The sequence below is a fragment of the Apium graveolens genome, unplaced genomic scaffold, assembly GCF_009905375.1.
Source record: "Apium graveolens cultivar Ventura unplaced genomic scaffold, ASM990537v1 ctg7002, whole genome shotgun sequence".
Classification (NCBI taxonomy): Eukaryota; Viridiplantae; Streptophyta; class Magnoliopsida; order Apiales; family Apiaceae; genus Apium; species Apium graveolens.
Genome location: NW_027419961.1, coordinates 14,328 through 34,089, shown reverse-complemented (window position 1 = coordinate 34,089; position 19,762 = coordinate 14,328).

Sequence of the window (19,762 nt, the reverse complement as noted above, 5' to 3'; positions counted from 1 at the left end):
TGCATGTATTTACAGCCCATAGCTCGTAATAAATTATAAAAATGAAATTATTGACTTTATTGGTTGGGTTTAATTGCGTTGTGTTAAATAAGTAGTAAATTAATAATGGAAAGTTTAAGGCCCAAATCAATACCATAATATTGAGTGATTGACCTGTTAAGTCCAACTGCTTTCATTACTTAAGTTTAAGGCCCAAATCTTGTTATTCTTATTCTATTCATTTTTATTTTCTAGGCTAAAGCTCCATTTAGCTTCCTTGCATCAACATCGCCTTATGATCTATTTTTAAAAGGTTTTTATTCGAAGATGTACCACGGTTTCCAGTGATCAAGAGGAAAACGGTACTACAGTCATTCAAGGCACTCAAGGCGCAACTTCTTAGTGACTTAGTTCTTTGGTATCTTTGTTCATTTGAAGAAAGATTTGATGTACTTTTGGTGTTTTAAATTTAGAATTGGGTGTATGTATTTTAGTATTTTTTGTATGTTTAAAACTTGTTGAATTCCTGATATGGTTGTTTTTGTTGGATGCCACTTATGGCAGGTATCATGTAAAAACAGACAAATTATGGCCAAATTTTTATGTTTTCTAGTGTTGCATATTCCATAGTATGATGTTGCATATTGCTTTTCACTGTATTACATTTGATTATAATACTGTTGCAATTTAAAAATGGTGTTGCATAATGTGGTATATACTGTTGCAATTGAATGAAAATAGTGTTGCATATGCATCAAAATGGTTTTGCATAAATAATATGGGCCCCCACATATGATGTGGAAAAAGGGCCCCACTGCTGACGTGACATTGCGGGCCCCCACATGCTGACGTAGCAGGATGAGACCCAGCTGACGTGGCGTGCTGACGTGGCATGCTGATGTGACTCTGGGGACCCCCTGTTGCTGACATGGCATCTGATGTGTCAGTTGCCACGTAGGACCAAGTGTACTATCCTGTCAGGTCTAATGCAACACTTTCTGTTGTTGCCAATAGGTGATTTACTGTTGCAAAATCCACCTGATGCATTACTTTCAAGTTTTGCACAAAATATTGCATTAGGTGTCTACGACCACTTCCACATTGGCAAACCCCCTCTGGTGTTGCCTATTACCTTATGCAACACCATTTGGGCCTTATGCAACTGTATAGTAGGGGTTGCCTATGTGCACTTATGGCGTAGTGATTACTCTAATGACTAAAATTTAGGTATGTACATATAAGTTATAGAATAATGTGAAAATCTTTTATGTACGGTAGAAATACGAGTAATAACCTTTTAACATAATGAGTATAACTTTTGTTTGAATGTACTTGAATTGGCCAATACTTTCATTCTTGAATGCTATAAAATGCTAATGAATTTGTTTTCCTACCTGCTAATGGAGAGTTTGAACTTGTGTACATTGTATGTGACTTTCTCTTATTTATAAAGCCTTTTTTGCTAATCCGGTTTACTTTATGAGATTAAATTGTAACAAAAGTGTAGGGTTAAATTCACACTGTAATCATAGGTTTTTACAAGTTAGCAACCATTTCCCTATGACCAAATCTTTAAAAAATTAAAAATTTACATAATTAATTATCTTTTACTTTGACATTAATTTGTTGCTTTGCAAAAGCTCCCACTATGAAACAAGGTTCGATTTTCAATTTGGATAACAGTGAGAATAAATGAGTTGTGTTACCCACTTCTCTTCTAGCGGATCTGCATAACATCCCAAATTATGTACATGTTGCAACAAAGAAGGCAATGTCTTATGTTCCCTAACCCCTTACAAATACGCCTATATTCTAATTATTTATGATTTATTGCAGGACTTTCATTTTGGGTTAGAGAAATTTAAACAGGTTTGCTATCCATTCGAGCATCTCAAGGATAATGAGACACCAGAATTTTGGAAAATAACGAGATCGCAAGTTGGTAGAGTTCTTTTCTAAAAAAAATGATGAAGTCAGAAAGTATGAGCTTTTAGGTCTGAAATGCTGCTTTCGGGTAGGTACTCATAATAATCCATCTAATAATCCATCTATCCCTTAAGTGCATTGGTTTTTGAGTTGCTGATTGATATGGTTGTGTACATTGACGACGATAATTTTGACAAAGAAATGCGGTGTATATTTTTATGATGTTTATGAGTTTCTTTCAAGATTTAATGTGATAGTATATATAAAATTGTAGCCTGGGCATTAAAGAGGAGATGTAAGTCCCTATCTATAACTACATTTTAATTTCACAAGTTATTGACGTACATGGTTGTTCTAATATATTCTAGATAATTGAATTACATGGATGACTTACATGGATGACTTACATGGATGACTGACTAATTTTCAAATTAATTGTTTTATGCTAAAAAAAACTGGGAAGTAATATTAGTCATCTCAATTTCAATATAAGATTTTTATATATTAAATAATTTTTTTTAGCAAAACACATGCTCAGATCCAGTCATTTTTTATTATTTTAATATTAAAGTATGATCAATTTTTTCTTTGTCTACAATCATGTTGGTATCTGCTATTTGCAAAACAAAATTAATTCTAAAAATGTGCACATATGGATTATATATGGAGTTCTAGCTTCTCTTATTACACCTGGATGATGCAAAATGTCTATTGTAATTTAAGTACTAAATTTATTCAACATTTATTTAGATAGGTTAAATTATACGTGCTTGATAAATTATATTTAGAGCAATGAAAGAGTAAACATATATATGAAAATGATGTATGCATAATCTTATTATAAGTAGTATTTTTTTTGAAAGGATAAAGAAATGTTAGTTGGAAAAAAGATGTCAGATTGGAACATCTGACAAAAAAAAGTAAAAAATTAAAATATAAAGTACCATTGTACCACTTCCAATGTGTATAACTCCTTAAAATTTTAGGTACACACATCAACTCTCCAATTATATGTTATATTTTTATAACATTATTTTTAGCGACTCTTTTAGTTTTAGGAATCTTAATTTTCAACAAAATTGCTGTAAATAATATTTTTTATTTTTATTTTTATTTTTAAATAGTTTCTGTGAACTGGGCGGGTATATTTACCTAGTTACATTATGAACAATTTGCACATCCTCTTCTTTTTTCTATATTCTTCCCTCTTACAATTACAAGTTACAACCTTTCTTTTGTATTGAAGTTTGTTAACAAATATATTGTTGGTATTCCCTTCAACCAAATAGAACAATAGTGTATGAACTGTGTGGTGTCTAGCAGTTATACAATAGCCGTTTCGGTTCAGGGAATGTTGAGTTATTTTCAAAGAGAATTCACGTTTAGGACTTTATTTCATAAGACAAGCAAGCTATATTCTAAGACAGTTGAGAGCTTCTCATTTTCATTCATGACAGAAATAGTGGCATTTTGCTTTTGCCTACAATGTCAAAGGGAAGATAGCTTTAACCTGTCCCGGCCAAAATAAACAAAATGTAGTGTTATATATTTAAACACACAGACACACACAGACATGGAGAGGGAGGGAGGGAGGGAGAATAGTTTGTACTTTGTGATAACTCCGATGCCTAAACTACGTTATTTTTAAACTGTTGGCTAGACAGTTGTCTACCAGCTCTGCAAAAACTTCTTGCCCTATGTACTGTATGTTAACATAATGTAAAATATATTATACATATGTCATACATTAAATAACTTTATGCAGCAATTTTTAGCATTATAACAGTTTAATATGCAATTTTTTTGGTTGTTATATATGCCATTTTAACTTCAATTTTCAATGTTTTCAGTCTAGTACCAAGCACACAGATAGTTTCTTCGAGCATATAGACAATTGTACGGGTATGTATGATCAGAGTTAAAATTTTATGCAGAGCCTGCTGCATAATAAACAATCAACAGCTCAATGTCTTTCTTTTTAGCTTCCAGTTGTAGAAACTTGAAGTTCATATCAACAAATTGCACAATTTAAACTAGAGATTTTTCTTCCCATCTACTCGTTAGCCGCCAATTTTGTTTTTATAAGGTTGATGATGCGCACACAGCAATATGTGAATGAAGATTCTAGTGTATTTGCGCAAACTGGAAAAATAGAAGACAGAGATAGGTAGGGAAAGATGCACACGTCTTGATGTCTCAAATGTAACTGCTATTTTACATGCTTGAGACCGAAAGTTTGATGCAAATAAACGAATTTTTGTTTCTTGACATCTCAAGTCCTCAATAGATGGTTTTAGTTTAGAAAATCTCAACATATTGTTTATAAATCATAAAGAAATTTATTAATGGTAATAATATTTTATGTACTATATCTAATCTTTTTAATCTTTGAACATAACAATATTTTTTCAAGATCTCAATCATCAGAGTTCACAGAGAGCGTTGATCAATAGTGACATTCAATGAGTTCATGCCTGTAATTCAAGAAGATGAGTAAAGAAAATAAAAAAATGCGTAAAAGGAGAAAACTAAACACCAAAATATCATCAGCTAACCACATGAATCTGGATAGGGCATTTTATGATTGTTTATCATGTATTATTTTGCAACTTGGAGATATAATTGTTCTACAAAAAATATTGTTAACATCATAGCTAAAATTAAAAGGTTTCTGAGATCTATAAGAGAATTCTTAATTTCCCTTGTATAACGAAAGGAAAGAGCTAGCAAATATCAGCTAGCGATCAAGATGTGAGGAACCTGCAACATCACCAACGGCTTCTGCATTTGGCCCGCATCCCATCGATAGCTTTTGAAACAAATCTTGTAAATTTTTTAAGGTTATAGGGCGTGCCTGCATAAATGTATAGAAAATTAGATATTAGATAAGAACATTTAAGATACATTAGTGTGTGTACTTGTGACTCTGTCCTCGCGACAAAAACTCATGTAAAAAATTATGTAATATTCAAAACGAGGAGTCGTGTATCTAGAAGTATTGATGTCGGTTTTGTTGTGCAACTAGAGATGCCCATAGAAGTTGCTGAGGCATACAAAATTGCAAATACTGTGTGCCTCCAGTATTTATGCGTAATATAGATACTTTTTTTTATAAACTTGGATTTTGGTAGTGAAATTTGCTGTTTTGTGCCACAATAGAGTCCACATTTTTACATGTATATAAGAGATCATCTGGATGGACTTACACGAAGGGCTTCAATATATGGGGCAGTCGTCAGTATTGGCGGAATGAAGCTTCTCAAGAGGAGACAACCCCTGCTGCATTCGAATCACATCAAATTATGTTTGTTAAGTACAACAACCAGACCGCCCCAAGGGACATAAAACCACTCTCAAGCTATCCGGTGCTTGGTCAGAGACATTTTTTACACAAGTTCTAAATCAATAATACAATAACTATAGGAACGATATAAGAATAGAAACACACAACAGCTTGGAAGATATTCTTACAAAGGTTGCTGGCTAACCTTGGATCATCGGACAGTATGACATAACATTGAATAATATTCTTCAAAACTGTAGTAGACGGTTCATCCTGCATCTTTTCAATTACGTCATTAAAAACCTTCATGATTGCACACAACCGGTTTGCAGGCTCACAGCAATACTGTAGTCCTGTTAGAATTTCAAACTCTCTTAAAATATATGTATAATAAATAATTATAGTTATTAAACTATACTAGTTTGTAGTATGGATAGTAGCAGCCGTACATGAAGAAGTCAAACATGTTATCTAGTATTTACACCTTCTGGATAGTCGGTGCTTGGTGAGTAACCCTGTGGCCAGATAAGAAGAATACGTGTCTAAGACACCTGCATGAAGTCAAGACACCAGCTATATCATCCGGAAAATAAGGTAGGCTAACCAGAAGAGCTCCTGGAATAAAGGTAGGCTATCCTTTGAATTCTACAGATACAAGGCTGGCAAGAAAACACGGAAGTTAATAATGGTGATGTAAGGCATGACATGAATGCATGAGATTAAGACTATAAATAGTAACAGCTCTCTTGTATTCAAAAATACACCGAGTGGAAAAGAAGTAAAATATTGTAGAGAGGAAAAGAATAGAGCTGTAGCTCTTGAGAGAGAAAAGAAAAGGCTGAAGCTTTTGTGTGAAAGAAAAGTTGTTATTTTTATTGTGAGTGAAATAAATATAAGTGTTGTGTTATACAGGTGTGTGTTTATGTTTATACAAAGTATTAATATTTGTTTCTAGGCCCATCTACGTTTCCAACAAGTGGTATCAGAGCCAAGGTTCTGTTCAGGAAAAATGGCGAATATGATGCAACCGCAAATTCCAAAATTGACGGCAACAAATTATGGGAACTGGAGTATACAAATGAAGGTGTTACTCAGTTCTTACGATAACTGGGATACTGTGGAAAATGGGTATAGCGAGCCCGTGGATGCAGCCGCTGAAGCAGCTCTTCCAAATGCCGAGAAGATGACGTTAAAGGAGTCCCGTAAAAAAGATAAAAAGGCGTTATTCACAATTTTTCAAGGTGTTGATGAATCTACCTTTGAAAAAATTTCTGAAGCAAAAACAGCAAAAGATGCGTGGGAGATTCTGCAGAAATCATTCCAGGGTGTCGAAAAAGTTAAAAAGGTGCGGCTCCAAGTTCTACGTGGCGAGTTCGAAAATTTAAAAATGAAAAGCTCCGAAAATATTGGTGAATTTGTTACGCGTTTGAAAACGGTGACAAACGAGATGAAAAGAAACGGTGAAAGTCTTAATGATATCCGGGTCATGGAAAAGTTGCTCCGTTCATTGACAAGAAAATTTGATTACGTTGTTACATCAATTGAGGAGTCAAAAGATCTATCCACAATTTCCATTGATGAGCTCGTAGGTTCTCTTCAAGCCCACGAGCAACGAATGAACCAGTATGATGGTGCAAGCCATTTGGAGAAGGCGTTGCAAAGTAAGGTGTCCATCAGTGACAGTTCTGGCAGTAGCAGTTCTGCACGTGGCAGAGGTGGTTTTAGAGGTGGCTACCGAGGTGGACGAGGACGAGGAAGGCAGTCCTTCAATAGAGGCCAGAATTCGGGAAGTTATCAATCATCTGGTCGTGTTCAAAATTTTAGAGGCCGAGGAAGAGGTGGATTTCAACAACGAGGTGATAAATCTCAATTTCAGTGTTATAACTGTAATAAATTTGGCCATTTCAGTTATGAATGTAGATCACCGAAAGTGGAAGAAAGAAGTCATTTTGCAGCAGCAAAAGAAGACAAAGATATTGGCACTGCTATGTTCCTCACTTATAAAGGCGACGAGGAGAGCAAGAAAAATGTTTGGTATCTTGACTCTGGTGCGAGCAACCACATGACGGGCCACAAGGATTTATTTACGGAGATAGACGAGACCATCAGCGGAGAAGTTACGTTTGGTGATTCATCGAAGATTCCAGTCAAAGGTAAAGGTACAATTACGATTGTATTGAAGAATGGTGAGAAAAAGTTTATTAATGATGTTTACCATATACCTGCTTTGAAAAGTAACATCATCAGTCTTGGCCAACTTGTGGAGAAAGGACATTATATACAGATGCAGGATAATTCTCTCGTCATCAGGAATCGGGATCAAGAATTAATTGCAGATGTGGAGATGTCAAAGAATCGTTTGTTTACACTTGATATACAAACGAAAATGCAGAAGTGCTTGAAGTCGGTCATTAAAAATGACTCATGGTTATGGCATTTAAGATATGGTCATCTTGGATTTTCTAGCTTAAAATTATTGTCAAAGACAAAGATGGTGGATGGCTTGCCAGAAATTAATGAACCAGAAAATTTGTGTGAAGCATGTATCAAAGGAAAGCAACACAGACAAAGTTTTCCTGTTGGAAAATCATGGAGAGCCAGAAGGCCATTGGAGATTGTCCACACTGATATTGCTGGTCCGTTTGATATCCCATCACTCGGAGGTAACAGATATTACCTAACATTTATTGATGATTTTAGCAGGAAAAGTTGGGTATATATCATTAAAGAAAAAGCAGAGGCTCTTGATAAATTCAAGGAGTTCAAAGCACTGGCTGAAAAACAAAGTGGACATTATTTGAAGACACTCAGATCAGACAGAGGAGGCGAGTATACTTCAAACTTATTCAGAAGTTTCTGTAGAGCACATGGCATCAATCATCAGTTGACAACGGCGTATACTCCTCAACAAAATGGCGTTGCAGAAAGAAAAAATCGCACTATTCTTGACATGGCAAGGAGCATGGTGAAAGCAAAGCATATGCCAAGAACTTTTTGGGCTGAAGCCGTGTTATGTGCTGTTTATCTGTTGAATCGTTGTCCAACAAAAAGTGTTAGAAACAAAACTCCAAATGAAGCATGGAGTGGTAGCAAACCATCAGTTGGACATCTAAAAATCTTTGGGTGCATTGCATATGCACATGTTCCAGATCAGAAAAGGAAGAAACTGGATGATAAAGGCGAGAAATGCATCTTTACCGGATATGACAAAAGAAGCAAGGCATACAGACTGTATAATCCACTAACGAAGAATTTAATCATTTCTCGAGATGTTGAATTTGATGAATCAGATTACTGGAGATGGAGTGATGAAGAAAGAAAAGTTAGAGGTTTGTTCTTTAATAATGATGATGATGACGATGATGACCCCAATATTGAAGATGACGGAAATGATGATCCAACACCTCCACAAAGTCCAAATCAACAAACTCCCGCATCAACACCATCAACAGGAGGAAGCAACAGTTCAGGGGGAGCACCAAGGAAGATGCGGAGTCTGGATAATATCTATGAAGCAACAAGTCCGGTACAAACAACATTTGATTATTCTTTATTTTGTTTAATGACTGAATGTGATCCAGTTACATTTGAGGAAGCTTCTGAAGAAAGCAAATGGAACAAAGCCATGGATGACGAAATTGGTGCAATCAAGAAGAATGATACCTGGGAGCTCACAGATCTTCCAGAAGGACACAAAGCCATTGGTGTCAAATGGGTCTACAAGACAAAGACCAATCAAGATGGTGAAGTTGAAAAGTACAAGGCAAGATTGGTGGCTAAAGGCTACAAACAGAGATATGGCATTGACTATGATGAGGTGTTCGCTCCAGTTGCAAGAGTTGATACTATAAGACTTCTTACAGCAATTGCAGCTCAGAATCAGTGGAAGATTTTTCAGATGGATGTCAAGTCAGCATTCTTGAATGGTTACCTCGAAGAAGAAGTCTATATTGAGCAGCCTCCAGGATATGTTCGAAAAAGCCAAGAAAATAAAGTCTACAGACTGAAGAAAGCATTGTACGGATTGAAACAAGCCCCACGAGCATGGAACACAAGGGTTGATGAATACTTTCAGAAAAATGGTTTTGTGAAGAGTCCATACGAGCATGCTCTCTACACAAAAACAAATTCAGGGGGAGATATTATGATCGTTTGCTTATACGTAGATGACATGATCTTCACTGGAAACAACCCTGGTATGTTCGATGATTTTAAGAAAGTTATGACTAACGAATTTGAGATGACAGATATTGGTCAAATGTCTTACTTTCTTGGAGTCGAGGTGAAGCAAAGCAAAGATGGAATTTTTATGTCACAGAAAAAATATGCCGAGGAGATTTTAAAGAAATTCAGAATGGAAGAATGCAAGCCGGTGAGCACACCAGCTGAAGCTAGCATAAAGCTCAGAATTGATTCAACAAGGGAGTCGGTAAATCCGACATTGTTCAAAAGTTTGGTTGGAAGTCTGAGGTACCTAACTTTCACTCGTCCAGATATAATGTATGCAGTGGGACTGGTTAGTAGGTACATGGAGAAGCCAAAGCAAGATCACATCATGGCAGCTAAAAGAATTTTGAGGTACATAAAAGGTACACTTGATCATGGTCTTTTTTACACACACTCTCAGGATTCAAAATTAGTTGGCTACTCAGACAGTGATTATGGTGGTGACTTGGATGACGGGAAAAGCACTTCTGGTTATGTTTTTCATATTGGTTCGGGAATATTTTCGTGGTCATCGAAGAAGCAACAAACAGTTGCTCTCTCAACATGTGAGGCGGAGTATATGGCAGCAGCAGCATGCGCATGTCAAGCTATGTGGCTAGGCTACATATTGGGCGAGTTAAATCTCGTAAAAGATGATTCGGTTAAAATCTATGTGGATAATAAATCTGCTATCTCACTCGCGAAAAATCCAGTGTCCCACAGTCGAAGCAAACACATCAATATTAAATATCATTTTCTTCGAGAACAGGTGAACGACAAAATTGTGGAATTGGTACACTGCAGGACGGAAGAAAATTTAGCGGATATTTTTACAAAGCCATTGAAGCCGGATACATTTCAAAGAATGAAGAATAAGCTCGGAATGAAAAGTCGAGTTTGAGGGGGAGTGTTAGAATTTCAAACTCTCTTAAAATATATGTATAATAAATAATTATAGTTATTAAACTATACTAGTTTGTAGTATGGATAGTAGCAGCCGTACATGAAGAAGTCAAACATGTTATCTAGTATTTACACCTTCTGGATAGTCGGTGCTTGGTGAGTAACCCTGTGGCCAGATAAGAAGAATACGTGTCTAAGACACCTGCATGAAGTCAAGACACCAGCTATATCATCCGGAAAATAAGGTAGGCTAACCAGAAGAGCTCCTGGAATAAAGGTAGGCTATCCTTTGAATTCTACAGATACAAGGCTGGCAAGAAAACACGGAAGTTAATAATGGTGATGTAAGGCATGACATGAATGCATGAGATTAAGACTATAAATAGTAACAGCTCTCTTGTATTCAAAAATACACCGAGTGGAAAAGAAGTAAAATATTGTAGAGAGGAAAAGAATAGAGCTGTAGCTCTTGAGAGAGAAAAGAAAAGGCTGAAGCTTTTGTGTGAAAGAAAAGTTGTTATTTTTATTGTGAGTGAAATAAATATAAGTGTTGTGTTATACAGGTGTGTGTTTATGTTTATACAAAGTATTAATATTTGTTTCTAGGCCCATCTACGTTTCCAACAAGTCCCTGCTCTTGCATCATTATTCTTGACATTATCCAAGATGCAGTCTGTATAGCCATATACAAGTGTTCAGAGTGAGTTTAAAGAGCCAATTAACTATGGGTGTCGATCTATTTATATTTTGATGGTGTACCGGAATTGTTTCAGAATAATTTGCTCAGGTTCTTACTAGGACGATCAAGTCTATGCCATGCAATATAAACCTTATGATTTATATATGGCTGGGTAATAATGTTCATCTAACACCAAAATATTAGATGTTCATCAAGTCCACTTGATATGTATTAATACGAAACATGGAGTATTAACTAAAAATCCCTTTTTCAATAAACACCTAGCAGAAACACTAGAAAGGGATATTAATTTGAAATTTTTAGTAACCAGATTTTATACTCTGTACTGTCTTACATTACATGTAAGGTGATATATTGCAGTAAAAAATGCTTGGAAGCGAAGAATGTTGAGTTCAAATTTTAATGGACACTTACTGATTGTGAAAGTTCGTTTCCATATTCTATGGATTTTAGACACAAAGGGAAGAGTCCTGATTCAAGCAAACAGTGAACAGCAACCTTTGTCGAAGGGTCGCCTACCTGCATAGTAGAGAAGATTCGGATGATATTTGGAGTAGAACCTTATAGGCATATCAGATCATATTAAAGCAAATTGATATGCAATCTGGTAAGAAATAATGGACATTTTCTTCAACTATTGTTCTGATTAAGCTAATTCATCTCAACATTGCATTCAATTCAGAGCTGAAACTTGAAAGGGCGGGTAGCAACTAGCAATGAGAAAATACTTCCATGCAAGGTTACTGGTGCTTAGCTGTTTTAATAATTCAAATGGCTAAAAGTATAAAAAATTGAAGGTATCATGTATTGATTTAGAGTGGAATTGTACCTCCTTCAGAAGACCACCAATGACCCCCAAGCTCATTAGCCTTAGGTACTGGAATGGCTTGCTCGTTTCTTCAGTCTCCAAGAAAGGGTACAAGTAACAATGTATCTGAACTGCAAGGACAGAAGTAAGTTAATACAAGTCTGTCTACGATTAACCTTATCTAGCTCCTTAATTATCCTATTAAAATCAGTTAATAACAATATTTGAATAAGTTATGCAAAATCCTCATCCCAGAATTTATGTAACAAACTTGTAACTTCAACTGAATCCTTGATTTCACCTCAGTGTCCTGTTTCTTTGGTGTTCACATAAACAAATCATACCAGCTTGAAATAAAAAGTGAATGCATTTATATATCAAAACACGTCAAGTTCGACAATATCTTGTGTGGTCTTTAAGTAGCAATATCAGACATCAAGAAATCAGCAAAAGTTATAGAATGAAATTAGCTTATATCATTTGGTGAGAAGAAGCTATAACTGTGGATACATCCAACTATGTTGAAGAAGACTAATGTAAATACTGAATACATTAGCAGAAACAAGTCACATAGCTTTCAGAAAGTTCAGAAAAATACCATTAAGGAACTGCATCTTCGTTTGAGGGTGAGTGGCCAAGCACTGCATTCAATAGAAAATACACTTTGATATTAGAGTTGCATACATAATTTTTAAGTACATAGAGGACCAGCTATGGCTCCTGCATAAGTAAAAATAAATTTGATATATATAGATAATAAATTTGATAAGTAAAAATAAATTTGATAAGAAAAAAGTTTGAAAATTAGGAAATCGAACATATAAAGCAAATACATTACAAAGTTAATACCACTAGAAAAGGAAATTAAAGGAGCGGAAATGACCTCAAACAAAACAAGTACATCACAAACTTTACTTGAATCTTTCATGGTAAGTTTCTCAGGTGTTAATGACTTGTATATAGATAATACTTCCTGCAATAAAGAAGATAATTCCATTAATCACCAACTGTAAAACACAACATTCTTATTTGAATAGATAGAATAGCCAATACAAACCACAAGGCTGAGCTTGTCAAACAAAGTAGTAAATCATTTAAATGATTCCAATGACCATCATGTGCGGATTTCATAAATTGTATCAAGTTCTGATTCAGATGTGATGCAACTTGATCTTAAGGGTAGGACTTCTCTAAGACGTGTGACATAAAAGTTGCAGAACTTCCTTACAATGCCTATTTTCCAGATTTTTGGGTTTCAAAATTTCAAATTTCCAAAATATTTGAGATCTCCGCAAATCTTCTCATTAGTTCAATGAAAGATTTCTTCGGCAACTGACAAGCAAAGATACGGGTGCAGAAGTGCTGGGGTGCGTGGAAAAAAATCTAATAAATAAATATAATAATATGGGAATTCGGGTGCGGGGGACACGACATATAGAAATATAGATTTTCTCTAGATTTGATGTTACATATATTCAATCTGGTTAAAAAAACCACAAACTATAAGCAAATTTAATCAAATGCATAACTTATTGATCTAAAACACAAAATATAGGTAAAATATTTTAATTTATGCAAAAATGAACACTAGCATAATACGTTTGTATTTACTAACAAAAACTGATACTTAATTTTACGAAAATAGGCGGTTAACAGAAATTTTGATTACAAATTGTGGGGAAAGAATCAAAATTAGGATTCAGGATGAATCCCCTATCCGATGAGGGGACGTGCATGTCATAGTATCGGACACAAGGATCAAGGGATTCACAAACAAGTATAATCATTTCAAAAGACAAGAAAGAATAAGGATCATTAATCACGAAATATTGATTAAATACTATATAACTGGGGGACACTGGACTTGAGAAGATCAAATATAACAATGTAACCTAGATACTGCCATTTTGGTTTAGTAGTCCACTTCAGTATTAAGATGTGAGGAAGAAACTCAAATCAAAACAGGGAACTTTTATTGTTAATGTTAACCAAAATTAGAAGTTAATAAAAAGAATTCACGACATGATATAAATTTAAGCAAGCTATTAAAACAAATACATTTAGTTTGATCAATGCAAAGCATTTGGTAGACCCAAGTCATTGTGCATACCGATAGGAGTAAGAAAACCGTACTGATTGACCGCCAAATGTGGAGGGCCAAATCTTGAATTCTTCCCTGTTTCTGTATTGATAAATCACATGTTAGAAATGAAATATACTATATCACCCAATAGACATTAGAACATAGAGTGTAAATAATTTGACTCTGCAGGCTGGACTGCACTTTAAACTTCTAACAAGCAAACTTAAATGATACTATACAGTCATTTAGGCGAGTCAAGATCATCATTTCTCTGCACATACTTATTGTTCTAAATAAAATATAAAACTACAAAATATCGAAAGAATCCACGTAAAAGTGACATTTGGTGCATACAAAGATATATATTTGCACATTCCGATTGAAGAGATACTTTCATAAATCAGACTGATTACAAATAAATATCGATCTATGTTTGTGTATGAACCACATAAAGAATGAAATCAAACGAATGAGTATATCTGGTTTACATAATCCCTGTTCGATTAAACCACACTTTATGAAAATGAAATGACCATCATAGACATCATAAAATCATGACAAGGCCACAATTTAACTTGTATTTCAACATATGAATGCATAATTTAAACTCTTTAAAAACTCAGATCTATTGTCAATTACTTCTAATCAAGACACACAAATATAAAAGATAACTCTAATCATAATTAATCATCAATCATTTCTAACCAGCCACGTTAAACAAGCTTAAACACAAAAAATGCATCCAATCATGTATTAAAAACATCATTTATGAATTTACAATTACAGATCAATTTATGAATCAGGTTCTCGAAGCAACACAACCAAGTCCTCTACACTAGCAGAAGGCCAATCAATAGCTTTGCTAGCACCATCACAGGGACCATTGTTGTTAGCAGGTGCACCACCATTCGACATAACACTGTTGTCACCTTGTATCGGATCAGGATAAAGAGAGTCAGGGAGATTCAACATTGTTTCAGACAAAAACCCTAGATATGAACTGAACAAGATGGCTGCTGCTGTTATGTTGTGTAGGAAAAGAACACTGAACTAAAGATGCGGCAATATATTGGAGGCTGTAGGAATGAATATTTTTTCGGTATTTATAAGATTTTTCATTTTGCTGGAGTCACTGCTGTGTACCTAGGATTGGGTGCTGGACGTATCCTTTTTGCGGTTATTTGGAAAAACAATTTCTAGGGGACGTTAGAGGTTCATGGTTTTGGGCCTAAACCCACACTTTACATACCTCATCCTTACCTTTTACCTGTAAATTTGTGATTAAATATTTGTAAGATTTTTCATGTTTTGCATCAAATAATTTGGGATAGTTTGGGAAAAGAAAATTGTTATGGTATATAAATAAGGTTGCACAAAAATTTTAAAATCTAGGAGCAATCTTATACATGTATAAATTTATACCAATTATTGTTTGTACCATCACGGTAATTAATAAACAATAATTGGAAAATATGATTTTTTAAATAACTTATATTAGTTAAATCGTACATGATGGTAATAATGTAATTTAAACATACATATATTTCAAGATACGTAATGATATTTGATCGTATTCGTGACTTAATTAAACTACAGTATTTTGCACTTAATTTAACGTTAAAATCAAATTTATTCCAACCAACTTGTAACAATCAATTAATAACTTTAGAAACGGCTATAAAGTTTATACATGGTATAAATATTTAAAAAATGAAGTTTTTTTAAAATTTGAAACCTAAATGATATGTTGTTTTAAAAATTTGCAGATTTTAATGAGAATTTCTAATTCAAGATCTCCAAGTAATACTAATATATGGAAAAAATTTGAAAATTGTAGTAATTATTATTTATTCAAACAAAGTAATTAATAAATTATAATGTTCTTAATCACCTATGGAAGTAAAGTGGTTAATGATAATATTTACGTTAATTTTTCAAAATACATAAAAGTGAGATTTCAATGACATTTTGATTGTATTTCATGACATAAATGGAATCTATTATTTTGCCTTAAAATTTATGTAAAAGATAAATTTATTTTCAGCTATCAATAGTTACAATAATTTTGGAAACAACTGTAAAAAATTTAGGTTTAACGGATATAAATTTTGAACTATACTAACATGTTTAATAAATTCGCAGATTCGAACCAGAGTTTCCAATCAAAATTTGATGAATCCAACACATTATGTGAGGATTCTATTCAAATATTTCAAAAATCAATTAGTGTAGTACTTTGTATAGGATTAATGGTGGATTGATGGGTCTAATCGAGAATTTTAGAATATTACTTTTTATCATTAATTTATAATTTTTTTAACCTTCGTACTCAAACCAGATGTAAATAATTGGGTAGGACGGGGGTACTCGTCAATGTTATTTTTCAATTTTTTTTTGCTTTTGAAATGCACTTTTTTTAATTTGTTTGCTAATATAGATCTAGTGATAGATGGTTAAACCCAGACTAGAAAACCTGTGTGGTCACAAGGCCTAAAATTAACCAGAACTCAACAGCCCACTCTCACGAAAATTTTAACCGCTACCAATTTATTTTAAAATCATGGATTATAATATTTTAAAGCAAGCTGTTAAAGTCAAATATATTGATATAAATGGATCGACATATTTAATTTGGATTTCAATTTTAAAAATCTTTGACTTGTGTGTTATTCAATAATAAGTTCTTTTTATTTTAGTAATTGGCAGTTTGTAATCCACTTTTATTTTTATTTTTGCGATTTCAGTCTACATTATTTTCTCTGCCAACTTGCACCCCATAAAATTGATTTCTCTTCTATTTGCACCCCGTTAATGACTTTCCATCCAAGATAACCGTTAACTTTAACGGAAGTAGGGACATTTCAGTAAATTACTAACGAAAATAGAAGAAAATAAAGTAAATGAAAAAGTCTCTTGGTGTTGGAATTTGTAGTGGCTTGAAGAGCTGTCTGAGTTTGTTGAATGATGTGAAAGAGAGTTGATTTGAAATGGTGCTCATCACAATCTTTGCTAAACATCCAAGATGGAGTGTTTGTACTTGAGCTATGGCCTGCTTCTCCCCCTGTGTGCATGAAATCTTCTTCATCATCATCTTCATCCCCAAACTCCTCCGAACCACCAGCTGGATAGTCAAATTCATCACCAGCTGTGAAGGACATGGTAGTGATTGCATCATTGGCCCTTTGCATAGAAGCAGTTGTGTGCACGAAGTTGAGAATTCTCTCAGAAGCCACATTGTCCTGTTCAGCTAGAACTTGATAAGCTAGAACATGGTGAGTAAATGCCTCAGCTTTAAAAGAAACAGAGTCTAAGACAGCTTGATAATCTTGCTGAAATAGCTATTTCTTTTCAGCCTCATTGACATCCCTTAACTCACTAACAATGGGATCTTCCCATTCTTCTGTACCTGCTTTTCTATCATAATCTCTCTTTTCTTACATCAAGGGCTCCCCTTGGCTTCCCACCCTCACACCTTCACCTTCACCTACTAAGGTGGGACTCCACTCACTCACTTTTGCCAACTAGAAGAAATACCTTGCATATTTTCACTCTTTTCCTCTCCTTTTGCCTGAGAGCAATTCAGCCTCTCACTATGTTCACTCCCTTTCCTCAATCCTAAGAGTGATTGTACAACTACTAAATCATCTGCACTTGTGACAACAGTTGAGATTTCAATTTGTGCAGTGATTATCAACGGATGAGAAACATCCGTCGAAGTAGTAGTTGAAAGTGTCAATGGATAATTGCTGTTAAGCACATCCGTCGAGATACAATCACTGGTCAACGGATGAACAATATTCATCGAGATAGTGGAAATGACAGAGTTTGGAGTAGAAACTACTGTAGAATCTGTGGTGATTGGTGAGATTTTGCATAGTATTCTTAGTAGAATCAGAAAGAAATGGAAACAAATCATCTAACAAATCTTTAACTTGTGTGTTATTCAATAATAAGTTCTTTTTATTTTAGTAATTGGCAGTTCGTAATCCACTTTTATTTTTATTTTTGCGATTTCAGTCTACATTATTTTCCCTGTCAACTTGCACCCCATAAAATTAATTTCTCTTCTATTTGCACCCCGTTAATGACTTTCCATCCAAGATAACCGTTAACTTTAACGGAAGTAGGGACATTTCAGTAAATTACTAACGAAAATAGAAGAAAATAAAGTAAATGAAAAAGTCTCTTGGTGTTGGAATTTGTAGTGGCTTGAAGAGCTGTCTGAGTTTGTTGAATGATGTGAAAGAGAGTTGATTTGAAATGGTGCTCATCACAGTCTTTGCTAAACATCCAAGATGGAGTGTTTGTACTTGAGCTATGGCCTGCTTCTCCCCCTGTGTGCATGAAATCTTCTTCATCATCATCTTCATCCCCAAACTCCTCCGAACCACCAGCTGAGCTGGATAGTCAAATTCATCACCAGCTGTGAAGGGCATGGTAGTGATTGCATCCTTGGCCCTTTGCATAGAAGCAGTTGTGTGCACCAAGTTGAGAATTCTCTCAGAAGCCACATTGTCCTGTTCAGCTAGAACTTGATAAGCTGGAATATGGTGAGTAAATGCCTCGGCTTTAAAAGAAACAGAGTCTAAGACAGCTTGATAATCTTGCTGAAATAGCTATTTCTTTTCAGCCTCATTGACATCCCTTAATTGTGTTCTAGAACAATGTTGATAATTTTATTATTTGGCCATATTAGTTCTTGAAGTTTCAGTAACTATTTTTTCTTCAGGAATTCAATTTTACCTGGTTTATTAACACGTATTTAAAGTGCTTGCATAACGGGGAAGGATCTGTCATCGATATTCCACTTCAGTGCCTTTTTTACTTTTTGAAAACCCGTTATAAACATTAATGAACGAGAGACTTAAAGTTGTAGTTCATGTGCAATTTTTGATATTATTCCACCAATAATCGTATCATAATCTTTAATTTTTTTGGATTGTTATCTCTTGTGTAAGGTGTGCTCTCATGGATCTACAACATTAATGAACGATGAGCTTTTTTGAGTTTCAAGTGGAGGTGAACATATCTCTCATGCCATCCATCTCAAGGATTAATGATTTTCTCCCTTTATTTCTTCCTATTACTTTTATATTTGTCGTATTTTTTCTCCTTTCATCTTCTCTTTTCATGGAATTTAGATTTTAGCCTTTACAATATGTTCTCCTGAAGGCATGCACATAATTTTAACTAAGATGAGCCTTTCTGAGTCTTTTGCACGCTAGGAACCAGGTGATTGATTTATATCTTGGATCAGAGTTACAAAATATGCAAAGTACAAAGTGATTATTAAAGTAGGGTCTATTTATCAAGCTTCAGGTTGGATAGCGATCGCATTCTTAGCGATAGCGATCGCATTCTTAGCTAATCCTCCCATAGGTAAAAAAGTTTTAGGCATCATCATCTTATCGGTCATGAACATTCACTACGCCATAAGTGCACATAGGCAACGATTTTTATCCAGCGTTGCATAAAAAGCATTACATTATCTACAAAATTTTCAGTTTATTGCAACATAGTGGTGAAAGCGTTTCATTACATTGAAGCTACCATTGCTAATAACTGTTAGTGTTGTGCAGCATGCAACAGTAGAGGTCATAGCGTTGCATTAGATATTTTTTTTATTTAATAAATGTTAACGTGGAAAATAAATCTGAGGTGGCGTGCTGGGGACCCACGGGTGCTAACGTGGCATGTTAACGTGTCATGCCACGTCAGCATTTTGGGCCCCACATATGGGGCCCATTGGTGATGTGGAATGCTGACATGGGATTAGTGGGACCCACATGGGGGCCCAAAATGCTGACGTGGCATGCTGACGTGGCACACAGTGGGGCCCACTTGCTGATGTGGCACTTCAGACGTTGTATTTGC